Here is a 6000-nt window from a genome sequence, read left to right on the forward strand (position 1 = left end):
GTATAATTTGTAGGTGAAATACCCCATACATCACTCGGGCATGTCATTGCCATTGTTTCTTATCATGCCATTGTCATTGTCGTTGCTGCCAATCATAAACGAAGCTGATTATATCAACTGAATCAATCGATCCGGTCCAATTTTAAAACACTCTAGTCTACTAATGGCACACATGTTTGAACGACGCCACCACTAATATGGCCAAAGACAAAGTAAAAAAAAAAAAAAAAAAAACCTTATGCACTTGCCTATTTATCAAGGGATGTAAAGTTGATGCATTTGTAGAAATAGAAATATAAAGAACAGATGTAAACCAAGCCTATGCATCAAGTGGATATGATTTTGTTAGAAACTACAATTAATAGGATTGTGGATGGGTGAAAGGTGGTGTTCCATTAGTTTAGCGGATGAAAGCCATTTTCAAGTCATCTTCTTCTAATAAACCTTTCATTTTTCTAGAGCTCCGACATACTAAATCGTTCTCTACTTCCAAGAAAGAAGTATTTGCTGGCATTTTTTGAGTCGCGATATCTATATCCAAAGCTATTAGTTTCACGACCCCACTCGATGGCCCGTGACCGGCACTAGGGAATGGGTAGGCTTAAGGCCACCGAATCCCGTAGTAAGCCCGACACTCACTAACTCAATCAAATCTCATCTCAAATTAATATTATTAAAGCCATAAATTATCTTAATAGTTACATTTTACATAATTACTTCGGTCTGCCAGAAAAATTAGGCGAGACCCGAAACTACAGAAAATTTACCACTGATATCCCTATTATTACTACTGCGGAGGATCTAAGATTTTTACAATTTGACATACCAAATCAAACACCACCCGATGATGAAGGAGTCGGGTTACTGAATAAGAGCCGCGGGAAGACTAACAGTCACGAATCTGAAAAATAGTAAATGGAGACTGTCAGTCTTGAGAGTGAGTTAAAATCAAATACATAAAACAGTTTCAAACATCTCAATATCACATTTATTTAATTTTTAAAATAAATAATAAGTCCTGTAAAAATTAAACGTGTCATGTCAAAACATAAATGTCATGCCATGCTTAAACAAAAATTATTTCACACGCAACGGGACGGAGTACTTCAGTAAAACCCTAATCCCAACTCAACCTCTCGATCAACTTCAAAACTTACGTCTCGACTAAGCTCAACTCTAATATCTCAACCCTCTCATTTCAACAGGACTGGCGCCCAGAGAGCAAAGCTTGATCAGGGACCTTACCTCCAGTCCGGTCACTTAACTCTCAGCCTTAGCCTTTCGGCTCTCTTATCCAACAAGACTGACGCCCAAAGAGCAAGCTCGATCAAGGACCTTACCTCCAATCTGGTCATTTAAATTTCCAAATAAGCCGGCGCCCAAAGAGCAAAGCTCGATCAAGGACCTTTACTCCGTCAACCACACTCAACTAAGCCTAGAGAGCGATGCTCGACCAGGGCAGGTCCTAATCTTTCTTTCTTAAATTTTTTACCTCTTTACCCTTTCCCTATCTCTCTCAGATTTATATTGGAACACTCATCCAACTCCTATGTTCTACTGCCGTCCCATCCTGAGTCATCATGCAATATTAAAATTGGTGATAAAGGAAAAACATATTTAAATGGTAATTAAAAGCATCATGCAAATAATAATAATAATTAAATGAAAAATTGAAATTGCAAATGAATAATCACAGTAGCGAATCAAATTTTATGCATGACACGTGCATAAGCGATATATGACTTTAACTCACTGATTTGGCAACCTCCTAACTTTGCTTCGGTGCCTCGGTTGGAGCGAGTCGAGCAAAAGGACTATCTAGTCACAGAAAATAATTCATCAAAACGCTGAAACAATCGATCATTAATCCTAGGTCTAAACTCCTAGGACTGACTGTCTAAGAATCTCGACTCATGAGAATTCTACCGAAAATCCGGCAGAACCTCCCCTACAACACGGACATTACCCCCCGTAAAAACAGATCCAGGACCTGCCAGAAAAACACTTCAAATATTCAACAATTCAAACAACGGGAGTCGGGTCCCCAAGCTTCACTATTCCCCGACTCCGTCACACAACACAAAATACGAGGCAGGCAAATTGACAGACTATTATTTTTGACTCACAAATATTAAATACATAACACAAAACAATAAGCACAATTCTAAATCAAAGGATTTCCAAGATCAACGGGCCAGAGAAAATTATCGAGACGCTCGATCGCTCGGTTGACTCGCCTCTTGCCGCCGGAGTCCGATCGATGATCCGAACATACCATCGGACTCACAACGACGCGCTGATGACGATCCTTGCTTTCGATTTTTCGATCCGACCCCCGATCATTCAGAGAGATTAATGGACGATCTCGGCCGTTGATTTGCAAATGAAGTCCGATCGCCACGAAACCGGTGCCATTTCGAAGCTTGAGCTGAGGAGAGTCGGGATATGTCCTCGGATCATCCATAGCTCGCCGGAGCTCGCCGGAAATTCCCAAAAACCTCGGCTGCCTCCATTTTCTCTCTCCACCGTGAACCTCCGTTTCTGACCACCATTGTCGACATCGCCGCCGCAAAAATAAAGCTAGGGCCGAGAGGAGTTGATCGGCACCAAGATCAGCGACCACCGACGCCGGGCGCCAGACGGCCAAGGGAAGCTTCGCCATCTTCCTCCTCCTGAGCACGGTCATCGGGCCACGACGCTGCAGCCTCCTTCCTCCAAGACTCTCTCTCCCCCGACATCTTTCTTCCTTTTTCTTCTTCTTCCCCGATTCCATTCCTTTCAATATCGACATTAGGCCCCCAAACTTTTTCTTATTACAATTGGGTCCCTCAGTTTTCTTAATTACTTACAATTTCATCCATAAAAATGCCAATTTAACTCCTAAACTTTCCTTTTCAATTAAGCCCCTAACTATTTAATTTGGGCCAAATTAGAATTATTGAAAATACACAATTACAAAAATACCTCTGACCGACATATTTATTTACAAAAATACCAAACTCACAAATTTCCATTAAAACCCATAAAAATAAAATTATACTTTCAATCCTTATTCCAAAATAAATTTCTAATTTAGTCCTCACACACAATTAAATTAAATAACCAAAAATATATTCTACCCTTCAAATAATTTACTTAATTAATTCTTAGAATTTTAACTAATTGGGTATAGAAAAAAATAATTCATTCAATTGACTAATATTAAAATTTCCATTAAATCATTTCAAATTAAATCAAATAAATATAAGGTTAAATTAATTTAAATAAAAACTCATTTATTAATCATTATTAATATTATCTCTATTAAAGAAAAAAAAATTCCGGATATTACAATTAGTATCAGAAGCAATGAAAATCTTAAACTGTAAACAACATTTTTTTCGTCATATTTTCATTTTAGTTTGTATAAACAATGAATTAGTCAGAAAACTATGGGAGGCGCTTTCACTTTGATGGTTTCTCTTTTGCATTCTGGATTTGTTTCAACTTATGTTCTTTCCTTGATTCTTTCTTTTTCTCTCTTTGTTTTTATTTTTCTTAATAATGTTTTCTATTTTGCAGGAGAGGAGAGGGGAGGAGAGATGGGACCATACATGTGAATTAGTAAGTGATGTGGCAAAATTCTTCTTTTCTATATAAATAGATGTTCCATGTCAACATTTTGTTAACTATTTAAACGAAAATAGATTATAGATGCTTTTTTATTATCATAATTATAATTGAAAGTGTTTTGTATTACAAATTAAAATTTAGAAATATAATGATGTAAACCTAAACTTGAGGGTCTGTCAGTGCAATTTATCCATATAAATATTTAAAAATAAAGTTCAATTTGACTCTTGAAATTGTTGATAATTTTAAAATCACTGTTTTAACTTTTCTTTTAGCCATTTTAGTGTAAAATTTAGCAAATTTGGCTCATTTCAACCCATTATTGTTGTATAAATAAAGTAAGTTATACTTGCTTTATTTTATTAATATGTATTTAATTATTAATAAAAAGTTAAAAAATAATATTACCTATATTTTAATATTTTCTCATTAAATAAATATATTCTATATACTCAAATCTTAACTAAACTAAATCCTACCAAAACAAATAACCCATAGCAATAGGAGGCAAAAAGGATGTTTTGGCAGTGATAGTGGGCAACGATGACAATGACAATAATTGAAGCACCGTTCGATGAGGGCAACTAAAGCAGCGTCGGCCGACGACAATTGAGGCATCATTGGGTGATGTTGATGGTGGCGCTGTCAGTGTTGACGGGGGTGTTCATGCTCACTAGAATGTCTTAGTAACAATTTAATTTTTATTTATTACGAAAATAATTATCAGATTTATTAGACTTAATTTAATAAATAAATTGATATGTATTTTCTATTATTGCATGGAGCTAGGAAAATAAACGCAGAATTTGGATACACTTTTTAACCCTTACAACTTGAAAAATGGGCCTTAATCAGTTCGTCCACAGAATCAAGGTCAGATTATTGTGGTAGGTTAGATACTTGGCCCCCGCCGTCTTGGACTCTCTTTTGCGGATGGCTAGCTTTTAGGCCTTACTCCTAATGCATTAGACCCAAATACCTAATAATGTGCACAATCTGGACACCATTTACGGGTCAGATGAAATTAATGTTTTGACTTCTGGCGTTGTCATGAGTTGAGGCTGAGCCAACATTTGATAAAGCGAAGCCTGAGGGTACTTAATGCTTAAGTTCAACCGGATACACAAGAAGGGTACTTAATTGAGATTTGGTTGACAAAACTACTGAACAATTGTTTTTAACAGAGAGCGAAGTCAATCCGGCTTGATGCAGACTAAAAATATTAGTACAGATAGATACACTATAACTAATAAATAATTGATATATAGCTTGTGAATTTTATAAATAATAATTGGAGATTAACAGGTGGATTAATAATTTAGTAATGTCTCTCGCCTTGTTTCTTAAGAGCAATACGTAGTTTACATAATTTTTCCAACCCATGTGATTCGGGGAGTTGAGGTGCCATAGTGGAACTCCTGAAACCGTGTTGTTCTATGCAAATAAAGGCAGAGTCATCATCATGTCATGTTAAATGGCTGACCTAGTTTCAATATTTGGGCACGTACGAAGGACAATTTCTCATAATGTGAACACATACATCTATGTTATCTAAGGTCAAATGATTATAATTTGCTCTTATACACACACATCTACAGAAGGTGATGAAAGGATGGCTAAGCAGTTGTCTGCCATTATAAAACTGCACTAAATTATATAGAAGAAGCAATAAGCACAAAGCAACCCATCTTCACTTCACATGCAACAACAAGACTCCAACATTTCGTAAAATACTAGAAAGGAAAATTAAAAAAACCTAACCCCCATGTGAAACATGTAGATACCCATCTATACCTTATCAACTGTTTAAACACGTCTGATAGACTTCCTTACATTTCAACCACCCCAGAATAAGTAATTAAAATGATAGAATATCTTGTGGTGCATGCCCTAAAGCTGAAGGACATCTCACATGCAATGAACCCACCACCACCCTTTACCAGTACGCAATACCAAGCACAAAACCCCCCCTTTTTTTGCATTTGATTTGACATCTTTTTAAAGGGATTTTGTAAAACTAACTTCCAGTTGAAGACAGATCTTTGATTTTCTTTTTCCTTGTAATTATCTTGTTATTAAACTATTAGCATACTCAGTATCAGATGAGTGACATATATAGAATAACTTTTAGATTTAAAATGTATATTATTATTTCATTATTTAAGTGTAAAATACGCAGACAGACTATCATGCACCATTTATTCAAGAGCTGATGCAATATATTGAAAGTAGCCAACAACTTTGTGAAAGGATATACTGCGAGGTACAAGAGAACTAGTGGAAGTAATCTTGAAGTGGTTGAGATGATTCCTTGAGACCCGGTTTTTAAATCCAGTTATTTAGACATAAGTGATTATTAATTGAGATTTGGTATAAGCAGGTTTTGTA

The sequence above is a fragment of the Ricinus communis genome, chromosome 7, assembly GCF_019578655.1.
Source record: "Ricinus communis isolate WT05 ecotype wild-type chromosome 7, ASM1957865v1, whole genome shotgun sequence".
Lineage (NCBI taxonomy): Eukaryota > Viridiplantae > Streptophyta > Magnoliopsida > Malpighiales > Euphorbiaceae > Ricinus > Ricinus communis.